This window comes from Periplaneta americana, chromosome 9, assembly GCF_040183065.1.
Source record: "Periplaneta americana isolate PAMFEO1 chromosome 9, P.americana_PAMFEO1_priV1, whole genome shotgun sequence".
Lineage (NCBI taxonomy): Eukaryota > Metazoa > Arthropoda > Insecta > Blattodea > Blattidae > Periplaneta > Periplaneta americana.
The window spans coordinates 172,841,750-172,853,546 of NC_091125.1; the positions used below are offsets into that span (position 1 = coordinate 172,841,750).

Genomic DNA, 11,797 nt, shown 5'->3' on the forward strand with positions numbered 1-11,797 from the left:
ATTAAGGGTTAACGCCGCCGGGACGAGTGATCCTCCGTCCGACCGATCACAAGCGCCAAGGCTCAAAGTGGTCCAGAAAGCAAATCTAGCTGGACTAAAAATGTGACATATTTCCATGAAACTTCGCACTATAGTCACTACTGTATAAGAGGAGAAACTACCCCTTTATAGACGATGCGTTTTGACAAAAATTAGTGACTTGTCTCATATATAATATATTGTTTTAATGAAACTTTACACAGTACTTACATGTAGCTCGTTTATACTATATTGGATACAAAATGTGATTATGATTGTATAAGTGTAGCTACTTGTCTCCTATCTAACATTTTTTACTTTCACGAAACTATAACTGTGACTCATTATTTTCGATAGTACAGACGTGGTCTGCTTAGGAAAGGACAAGCGGAAGACTGTGACCTTTGTGACCTCGGGTGGGTATTACGATAACATTTATAACCGTCACCCTGATAAGCATCCGAGCAGCTTATTTCACAAAAGGAGTTTGAATACAAACAATTCCTTCAATCTACTACGATTATTACAATAACTGATTTCATTAATCTCCTCTCTTCTTTAGCAAAATATAAATTACCTTCAATTGGTCGATTCAGCAAACTTGTTCATAAAACTTATCGCTATTGCGTCACGTTTCGCAATTTTTCTAAAGTAAAAACAAAAACACGAACAAACGCCTACTCCTTTAACCTCATCGCTCTCTTATCTCTAGAATCCCGGGGGGTAGAGAACCTGAATTCTCTGTGGTGTGAAACAAAGCAACCCGCAGGAGCAATGACACGTTCAATTGTCCTAATAATAGAAAAAAAATTACACGTCATTTAGTGTATTCAGAACATTTTTACAGGACCGTGTAGGATATTCACTCTCCTGTCGAATAGTTTCGGCGGCTGGTAGGCGATACGCATTAATTAAAATAATACTTGCGTACCTTGTTCAGGACAGTGACTGTGCTACTTTCTTTCTTTCTTTCTTTCTTTCTTTCTTTCTTTCTTTCTTTCTTTCTTTCTTTCCTTTATTTGTAGCTTATTGATGACACCAGATGCCATAACGGAAATGCCGTGATGGTATGTTTGTTTAATATTCAAAATCAAGTGACAGACGCTATTTGACTTTGCGGTGGAGGGGATAGGGACCTGATCTCGGATGTTCCGAGAGATGCCGGCGCACAGTTGTCCAGAACGCAAAACTATGTAAGAAAATCAACTTCATCATAACCGAAGTTTAAGTAATATCTAGGCTTAAACAAAAGCTAGGCATTGTGCACAACAACATACAAAACATCAATATCAGTAAGAGGTGGGACAAAACATGAGTTTTTTTTTTTTTTTTTTTTTTTTTTTTTTTTTTTTTTTTTTTTTTTTTTTTTAAGTCACGCTCTTCAGTTGATTTTTGTTCGTGGGGTCAGTGGCTGTTTTATATTGTTAAACCTTCCCTTATGGAGGTCATAGGACAAGATGTGTACTTTCATTTAATACGCGAAAAGCAATCTATAATACGTTAGCATTCATTTAATTGGCACGTTTACTGAGATTTGTGCAACTAGTTTTTTTTTTTTTTTTTTTTTTTTACGACATATTTAACAGGCTGTGCATTACAAGTAAACCTGAGTTAACTTTCAATTCTTCTACCCACACATTAATCAAATATTAAACTCTATACGGCTTAAAATTTAGCTGCTACATCCTGCAAACTTAGATGTTATATTCATCTCTTGGTGGCGCTTTACGAATTCGACAGCAGCCACTTTTCAGAGTCTGGATGAAGGAGCTTAATTTCTCCAAGAAAAATTCAACACTTCTTGAACATATAATGAACAACTAAATTATGGAGTATATCCATGAATCTAGCATTTTGTTACCAACTGCGAAAAATATGGCAGGCTAGTCATCTTTTAGGAGCATAATTTCTATTAAAACATTAAAAATTATCAGAAACACTAATTTTTCCCTAATTCCCTAATTACACGAGCATAATTCGTTTTTGCATAGATGCGTATAAAATTTCATGGAAATATGTTACATAGGGGAGAAATTATTAACTCTGTATAAATGTAGCCTCTAAACACAAGAAGTAGATTCCCATATAAAAACCATTATCTGAATTTATGCTACCTGTAACTATACTGTGTGAAATATAATGTAAATATTTCAGTTAAGATAGAAATTATTAATTTAGTCTATAAAGCACTTCCGATACAACTCTTCACACAATAATAATAATAATAATAATAATAATAATAATAATAATAATAATAATAATTATAGTAATAGTAATAATAATAATAAGAAGAAGAAGAAGAAGAAGAAGAAGAAGAATACACACTCGCCCGAATACAGAAATGTGAAGGGTCAGCAGGACAGAGTATTTGAGAATCATATCATATCATATCATAATATATATTCCTTACATTCATGTTAACAACCCTTAAATGTGCAAAACTTCATATCTCACACTAGTTTATTAAAAAAGGTCGGACTGTAAAGAAAACAACTATCGCAATTTTCATATTTTAAGATTCCCTGCAGTTTATACAATTTCATTTATACCACTTAGGATGTATTCATTAAGGATATGCTAATTTTTAATGAAACACACACACACACACACACACACACACATCTATTATACTAAACATAAACCCACAAGAGAAAACAATACTTGTATTAACTGTAAACATTTTTCTTCCTTTCTTTATTTTTAGCAGAATCCTCCATTTCACCCTTTATCTCACTAGATGCGCTTCCCGCAGACATTCTTCATTATATGTTTCACACACCACTTCGTAACACTTGCAGCGGTTGACTTTTGTTTTCTTGTCTTTTTCTCTAGGGTATATTGTACATAGTGCTCGGTATCGGTGCTCGTTCACGTGATATTTTACCTTTGTTTTTCTTGCTAACTCCTGCCAATTTTTCTGATATTTCCCGTAGTTGATTGGTCAAGTACTGCGGATTGATTCCCGGTTATAACAAACACACCTACACTACATTCCAATGATTTCTGACTCGTTACTGCACATTTTAGAAACACTGTACGGAAGCACACGCAGTCTCTCGTAAATCAACAGGTTACAACAGAGACTTACACTTGCAAACGCGTGGGGATTTCAGAAAATTTCTTACTATTTCAGTACCTTTAACTGTACAACAGATTTTGTTTTCTCGAAAAAGAAAGGTCAACGTTACTATTGACAAAAGACAGAAACGTACGATTACAATACCTTTATTTTAAACAATCTTAGAGGTGGTCTGGGAATTCCTAAACTCACCACGCGACTACTTAACCCTAGACAGGTAATCATCACTGTACTCATGTTAAAGGTAAGCATTCGTAATTTTTACTACTCACATTTTAATTAACTGAAATCAACTCAATATCACACATTTAACAACTTTTACACTTTTCGTAGCCATTAGTGTTCATTTAATTTTAAGTTTGTCATAAAGTCTTTACGTTCATGTTATTGTCCTATTTACAATTAGTGCAAACAACAGCGCGATGTTCTCTGCAGAACCCCTTTTTGCAAAGTCCACAAAATGTTGTCATCATTCTCCTCTTCTTTGCAGGACATTTATAGCAAACAGTACGTTCACCATCTGGCTGCATTACCTGGCATTGTTGTTGCACAGCAATGTTCAGATGTTCTTCAATTGTTGCCCGCAGAGATCGGTGTAAAGTAGGACGTGCAAAGCGGTGCTGCATCCACGGTTTTGTCAGCTCTTCACACAATTGGAAAATGAATTGTTTTCTTGATATTGTTTTCTGAGTTCTTCTAACTATAAATTATCCATGAATTTATACTTGCAATATTTAGCATGTTGTAAAATATTGCTAGTGGCCAGCGCCTCGTCTTTCTATTGCAGGAAAGATTGTGGCACATTTGACATAGTGTATCTACACCACCTTTAGTCCCATTGTAAATAATAATAATAATAATAATAATAATAATAATAAAGGCTTTACATATAACGTGTTGCTTACTGTTGTCATTGCAGTCCACGTCGGTGGGGGTGGGGGGGTTTCTTTCTCCTCCTCCTTCCTCTAAAAAGAGCAGTTACCAGGGTCTAAGGAAGTGAATGCCCTTTTCTTTCTGGGCTCATCCCTACATTTGTCTTAGCTCCTTAGGGAAAACCACGGAAAACCCTCAGGCTTGCGAATAGACTGAATGAATGAGAGGAGAAACTTTAAAGGTACGTGAAAACACGTCCATGCAAGGGAGTTGGGACTGTGAAAAATTGAATATGTGAAATCCAAGACTGTATTTGCCAGGCGAGCAAAGATGAAGAAGAAGAAAGGCTTACGTATGACGTGTGGCTTACTGTTGTCATTGCAGTCCGCGTCGGCCAGCGGTGGGAGGGGGGGGGGGTCAATATACCTGCACATATCAGTTCAAATTATAAAAACCTCTTAATGCTACTGCGGTACTATTCCATTGCCGAACACAATATGAAGAAATTAGCAGATCCCTGAACTGAACTCTTATTACTCTGAAATTACCGCGCAGTACAATTATAGCTATGACGCATTGCAAGCGTTAGTCACCATATCGATTTGCTAAGCAAATTTAATCCCTTTAGAGCATGTCCCCCCCCCCTCCTCCTCCATATCAGCCAACAACATACTGGATGAAGAAGACTCCTGCAAAAGGGACGAATTAAGATTTAATTTTATTTTAATGATAGACTAACATTGCAAAGTTCCAAAATAATTTTTTGCATTCCTTCATTACACTAGTCGTACAAAATTGCGGTCGTATCTCGTACTATCTATACTAATAATAAATCTGTAGCCGAAATTTTTCTGGTAAGTTTCGATTTTCCAAAAGTAATTGGTCCTAACATATATAATTAACCACCCTGAAACCGAAAATCGCATTTTTGAAATTTTTGTTTGTATGTCTGTCTGTATGTTTGTTACCTTTTCACGCGATAATGGCTGAACCGATTTATATGAAAACTGGAATATAAATTAAGTTTGTTGTAACTTAGATTTTAGGCTATATGGCATTCGAAATACATTATTTAAAAGGGGAGTTATAAGGGGGCCTGAATTAAATAAATCGAAATATCTCGCTTATTATTGATATTTGAGAAAAAATGTTACATAACAGATGTTCCTTTAAAAATGATTTCCGTTAAGTTTTATTTTTTTACAACATTTTGATAGGACTGATATTTAATGAGATAAATGAGTTTTAAAATTAAAATAACGCTATCTAAGACGGTGCAATGAATTAAGAACAAATGACTTCGTCTATAAGGGGCCTTGGACAACAACAATCGAAACAGGGGCCTTGGACATCAACAAACAATCGAAAGCTATTAAACATAGCCTACAGGGAATGTTTCTGTGTTTGTATGAAGTAATATCACAAGCTCGTAAATTAACTGATTTGTATAATTAGTTATTATTTCACCATTGGAAACTGTAGTTTCTCTAGATGGACATAATGCTATAATGTTATTACAGTAACGTCTGAGTAAATCGAGGACAGGTAAGATTAAAATAGCTTCTTATGCACAGAAAATTTGATAGGCTATTTTGTACATTCGTTTTCTGTATTTCTTAAAATAATATTTATGTACACGCATTTTAATCTCAGAGAATTAACGAACAACGAGAGTGTATTGATTTAGTATGCAGTAATAGTACTTTAGCTTGGCAATCCATTATTTTAATAATTCATATTTTAACTATGCTCAATTGAATCGTGTTAAAATACATAAAATATATATGCAATAAATGCAGTGCTAAAAAAAAATTGGGTAATATGCGAAGCAGATTATCTTGCGCTGTTGTAAAAGTTGTTCCCTGGATCAGACGTCCTATTTTAATTATGTAATTACTTTATATTTATTTCTAACAGGTGGAGCGGAGCGAACGGGTACGGCTAGCTAACAATAAGTGAGAACTTACAATACAACAACAACAACAACAACAGCTGATAATCTGAAAGGGAACATAGTAATTTGGGGTGAATTAAAATGCAGCTTCCATTCGTTTAAAATTTCTTTAAATTTTAACTAAATATTAATGTAGATATTACCTCTAAAGGTAAATGGGGGCATGTTTCACAACGCTAACAAATTACAAATTAACAATATACAATTAACAACGGAAATATTACATATGCTTGTTAACTGTGTTTCACAATGCAATCTTATTCACTTGTATGTTTTAACGAACTTTACAAAATCGGCGAAACAAACTTACAAATACGCATAATTGGTTGAACAAAATCGCCAACGACAGTTTACAAAAATCACTAAGGATCAGAGGTAAAGTAGCTGTAATTTTAGAACTATCGATGGACATGTTTATATTTTTTTATATATATTTTATTTAGATTTTGCTACATCGGCGACAACGGAGTTTCGCGGCATGCAATTGGTCGAGCATACCAATGCATTAATTAGCCTACGACTTAACTGACGAAAGTTAGCGCGAAATTCATTCAAATAATTGATAAATAATGGATTTGACCCACGTAGTTATATGCAGTTGATAGAGCAGCTAACATGTCCATCCATTAAAATCAACTTCGCTCTCTGCTGGTCCATCAGTATATTTTATTGTTTCATCCATAACCTCGCCAACATTAGGGAACCCAGCAGGAGGAGCATAAAAATCCTTTGCCCGAGTAAGCACATTCGGTGATCAATAACCCGCCTCGAGTTTTTTCAATCTTGTAACAACATCAACTACCATGTGTGAACTTTTGCACACTGTAATCTTATAAATTCCGTTCTTATCTGCTAACGCAGGGAACTGAGAGCTACTATGCAACCAATGCAGTTCTCGCTTTGAGGTTAGGGCACCACTTTTCCCTTTCAGATGTTGCATGTGATGTCCCATATCTTGTAGGAGAGATTACAGCGAAATGGGATTCGGAACGACTTCAGAATACTGCGTAAGTAATGCCGACATTGCATTATTAAGTGATTGGTTTTCGGTGCAAAGTTTTTCTTCTTTAAGTGCGAGTATTTATTAAATACGTTCCTCGTATATAAGAACTAACGCGGTATTCTGAAGTATAGCGCGGGATTCATTCGAAACCTTTCATTAATATTCGTACAATGATACGAACGTGGCCGGAAAATTCTACGTTAGGCCTAAATGCAAAATCTTCGTCTGAGTCGCTAGAACTACTCAATAACATCACAACTGCTTCAGTGTAATTCTTAATGGTACCCTGTTACTATAAAATTGATTTTATACATATGTGTTTATTTTTTTCATTCACAATTAGAAGCTATTTCAACAGGGCTACTGTAGAAAATGTGCTAACTTCACTAGTAAAGTTTAGTTTACACGTTTGTAAAATTACTCCTTCGTTGTGAAACAAACATATCACTTGTAAAGAGCGCAAAATTTCATTCGTAAAGATTTGATTTCCTTTGTACAGTCCACCTTTACAAACAAAGATTGTGAAACAGAAGTTTACAAACAGAGTTCACAATTTCCAAAGATTGTAAACTTTGTGAAACACCCCACTGGTGAATCAGCACGCCGAGCTCGATCGAAATACAACCAGTTACTATTATTTCCCTATCGTTTTTTGACATTTGATTCCGCGTCCTACCCCTTTCATTCGTTACTAACCAACAACGCCAATAGCAGAAGGTAACGCAAAAACAGTCACCGGTTCCCCGATGCATGGCTTTCTCTCTCAATGTCAACTGAGAGTTAAAAATATTCATTATAATATGCACTTTCCACTCACTCCTCAGAATGTCTTCTTTATTTTTATTTATTTATTTATTTATTTATTTTTAAAGATATGTGAGCTACGTACTGTATGTCTGATGTTTTGCCATCGTACATTCAAATATTTATATTCACTGTACAGTACAGCGAACTGTTTATACTTACTGTACATGCTATAACTACTTCTCCCAACTCCGCTATTGCTATATTTCCTAAACTAAACGCTGATATTGAAATAACGCCTGGTCTGATAATGCAGTCTGTTTAAATTTCTACCGACCAAGTTCTGCCCTTCATCATGGGAAAACAACGAGCTTCTTTAAAGGATACAACTACTAGGACAGAGATATTTTCATTATGGAATTTGTACTACCCACTGAAATGTAGTAACTAATGGGATTTTAATTAGCCATATATGTACAGTATATTACATTCTTTACCTAAAATGTCTCTAACTTCTAGGGAGAGCGCGAGGTACGTTCACAATCCCCTGAATACATATTCCCTTCTTCGAGAAAACGCAGAGAAGTGAACCGTCTCATATGAATATGCTACCAGTCATAAGTTTCAATACGGAGCTGCAAGTACTTAAGAATTATCAATTACTCTACAATTATGCAGCGGCGTCATCATCCAAGCTATAGCTGGAATAGGGAAGGGAACATAATATCCCATAAGTCTTATTAGAACACGCTGGAAATAGTGACGTAAAAAAAAAAATCGCCAACGGCACGTGGTGTTCCCAAGCGGTCACCCATCCAAGTACTGACCACGCCCAATGTTGCTTGACTTCGGTGATCGGACGAGAACCGGTATTTTCAACATGGTATGGCCGTTGCCGATGAAACTGCGTAATCTGTAGGCACTTGAGGACGATGGGATTGGGGTGCACTCGATAAAACCTGCACTCGCTCACACACACACGTAAACTGCCTGCTTAGACTCTGTACCTAAATTACCAAGCTCGTTGGATGTCATTGGGATAGATGATAAATCTATCTATCAACGGCAGTTTGGTTACGTTTCAACGTCACACACTGCTGGATTGACACGGGATTAATAAAACAGCTAGTCGGCATTCTAAGTTAAGCCACAGGTGGATTGTTGTTCAACAGCGGAGCCTCCTTTCAACCACATGGTTGTGGAACTGTAGTCGGATTTTCGACATCATTTTCATGCCATACTACGGAACTTCACACAAACTTCAATTCACTTCTTGCACCGGCGGCTACTACGAATGGACTGAAGCTCGCTACTGACTAGGGGGGGGGGGGACATTTGTCTCTTGATGGATTACGTGACAGATATATAAAGTATCAGTCGTATGTTATGAACCCGAGTTTCAATAAAGATAGATTACCCGTATGTCCACAGATTCTCAGTAGTGGCCTGCGGAAGGATTATGACCGCGGTCGACAAGTTACCTTCTAAGTTGTTTTCCCTCAACAATTAATGCTGCCAAGTGAGTAGGAATGACACCGCGCTCTCATATAAGTCGTACGAAACTATTAAGGAAACGAATTTGCCTCGTGGATCCAAGTCTCCCATGGACTGCCTATAATGTATTATCTATCCTAGAAGTGTTATCGGGGTGATTATTTAAATTTTCACTCGGTGGGAAACGCTGTTGTTCTTCATTCATCTACTCTGTTATGAATAACTTGTGGCCCTTAAAAGGGCCGGTTGCTGATTCCCTAGCAAGCACTCCCGCTTACTTGGAACTAGTGTATTTTGTGACGGCCTTGGTCCCTTCACTGACGGCGTGCTTGGCCAGCTCACCGGGTAGCAGGAGACGGACGGCTGTCTGGATCTCCCGACTGGTGATGGTCGACCGCTTGTTGTAATGCGCGAGCCGCGAAGCTTCCGCGGCGATGCGCTCGAAGATGTCGTTAACGAAGCTGTTCATGATGCTCATAGCCTTTGAACTGATTCCCGTGTCTGGGTGAACTTGTTTCAGAACCTTGTAGATGTAAATGGCGTAGCTCTCCTTCCTCTTGCGCTTCTTCTTCTTATCGCCCTTCGAAATATTCTTCTGGGCCTTGCCGGCCTTCTTGGCAGCCTTTCCGGAAGCTTTGGGGGGCATGGTGCTCGTCTGATGATGAGCCCGGAGGGAGAAAAATATTTAAGTCGCAGGGACAATGCCGTACTGCCTTCCCAGTGCGAGCCAATAGAAACAGCGCAAACGTTTGTGACTTTACGATTGGTCCGCTGTCGATTATTGACGTTGGCGTAAAAGTGAAGGTTACCGTCGGGCCCTGCATCATTTTGGGCGAGGCGTCGTTCTTGTAGTTAAACAGCTGCAAGTAGGAGTAGCATCATGTCGGGTCGTGGAAAGGGAGGCAAGGTGAAGGGAAAGTCAAAGTCTCGATCCAGCCGTGCTGGGTTGCAGTTCCCGGTAGGCCGTATCCACCGTCTTTTGCGTAAGGGCAATTACGCAGAGCGAGTTGGTGCCGGTGCGCCAGTCTACCTGGCCGCGGTGATGGAGTACCTGGCGGCCGAAGTTCTCGAGTTGGCTGGCAACGCAGCTCGTGACAACAAGAAGACTAGGATCATTCCTCGTCACTTACAGCTCGCCATTCGCAACGACGAGGAGCTGAACAAACTCCTGTCCGGCGTCACCATCGCCCAGGGTGGTGTGTTGCCCAACATCCAGGCGGTTCTCCTCCCGAAGAAAACCGAGAAGAAGGCTTAAGCCCCTTCTCCGTAAAACGGCCCTTTTAAGGGCCCCACTAACCTCACAAAAGTCAGAAATAGCCAGTATTGTTAATCCTCTCTCACGGCTTCGTAATGTAATTTCATTACGCGTGTCAACTTTCTCTCTCTCTCTATACCGGTGGGCTGATTTAATATCATCATTCTGTAATTTTGTGCTCTGAACGATGTCGTTGTCCCAGGTTCGCACTGAAGTACTTGAAACCGTTGTACATTTACTAGGCTATTGTGTGATAACACATTATACTGATGCATATAGAAAGGTTTCATTATTATTATATAATTTAACACAATACGAATTAAATTAGATGATGATGCCAAGGTACATAGTTGGCTTCGAAATTTATGTAATATATTTCTATCATATTAGAGTAATGGAGATTATCGTGAAAATAATCACAAGTCCCCTTCTTTGGTGCCCATCGTGGTTTTAGACATATACGTTTGAATATACTAGTTTACTTTACTACATACTACGAATGAAACTAATTTTGAATAAGAAATCGATAACTGGTGAACAACTTACGGCGTTATAATAGAGTTCCTAATGCGTTTGTTTGTTGGTGCACATATTGGCCGCACGCGCAGGAACCCCAATACTGAGATGATGACATGACCTTCTCGTAGGAATCGAAGGCTTTGACAATTTGCGTTCGAATTTCCCCTCTCTCTGTCGTTTCGTTCGAACCGAAATGACGCAAGCTATACGTGGAAGTTGTCTGACAGGACGAAGTCCTGTGTTCTGACATGCGATGTGTACCTCTTCTCCCCAGTGTTTACCACACTGGATTCCTATGACCTAAAAGTTGGCATTGCAAAAACGTGGTGATGTGATGTTCAGTATGTGTCAATCCCCTCGGTTCCTTGTTACGGTCTGGTGAGCATTGCCTACCTGCGTTGTCATATTACCCACCAATTCTTCGGACAGTGATTATTGACTTACAGAAGTTTACAGTAACAGGTAACATAATCCGAGGAGCAAGGCTTCACAGAGGAATCCGGTCTTTCCACTTGATATACCAAGCGTTGGGGTCAGACCCATTTGAAAAACGGAGAGGCATTTCTTACAACGTCTTTTGCTGATACTGAAGTGCCCCTACGAAATAAGTTCTGTTTTCCGCACTGGCCTGTTGAGCTAGTGGTCACACAGTAAAGGTGAATTAAATTAATCTCGACAACTACTGCCCTTTTTAGACGGATTTTATGGCCCTGAAAAGGGCCGTTTTGCCGACGGATTCGGCAGCAGACGTGTGTAGGCAGTCTAACCGCCGAACCCGTAGAGAGTCCTCCCCTGCCTCTTCAAGGCGTATACCACGTCCATGGCCGTGACTGTCTTCCGCTTCGCGTGCTCGGTGTA

The 11,797-nt window shown here is 38.6% G+C and overlaps 1 non-coding gene across 1 annotated transcript; it reads right to left on the minus strand.

Annotated features, from left to right (window-relative positions):
* Positions 1-8,449: 8,449 nt before the first annotated feature.
* LOC138706870 (5S ribosomal RNA) lies at positions 8,450-8,568 on the minus strand. The gene has a single exon (XR_011334116.1). It is a non-coding gene; the product is annotated as a 5S ribosomal RNA (ribosomal RNA).
* Positions 8,569-11,797: the final 3,229 nt, after the last annotated feature.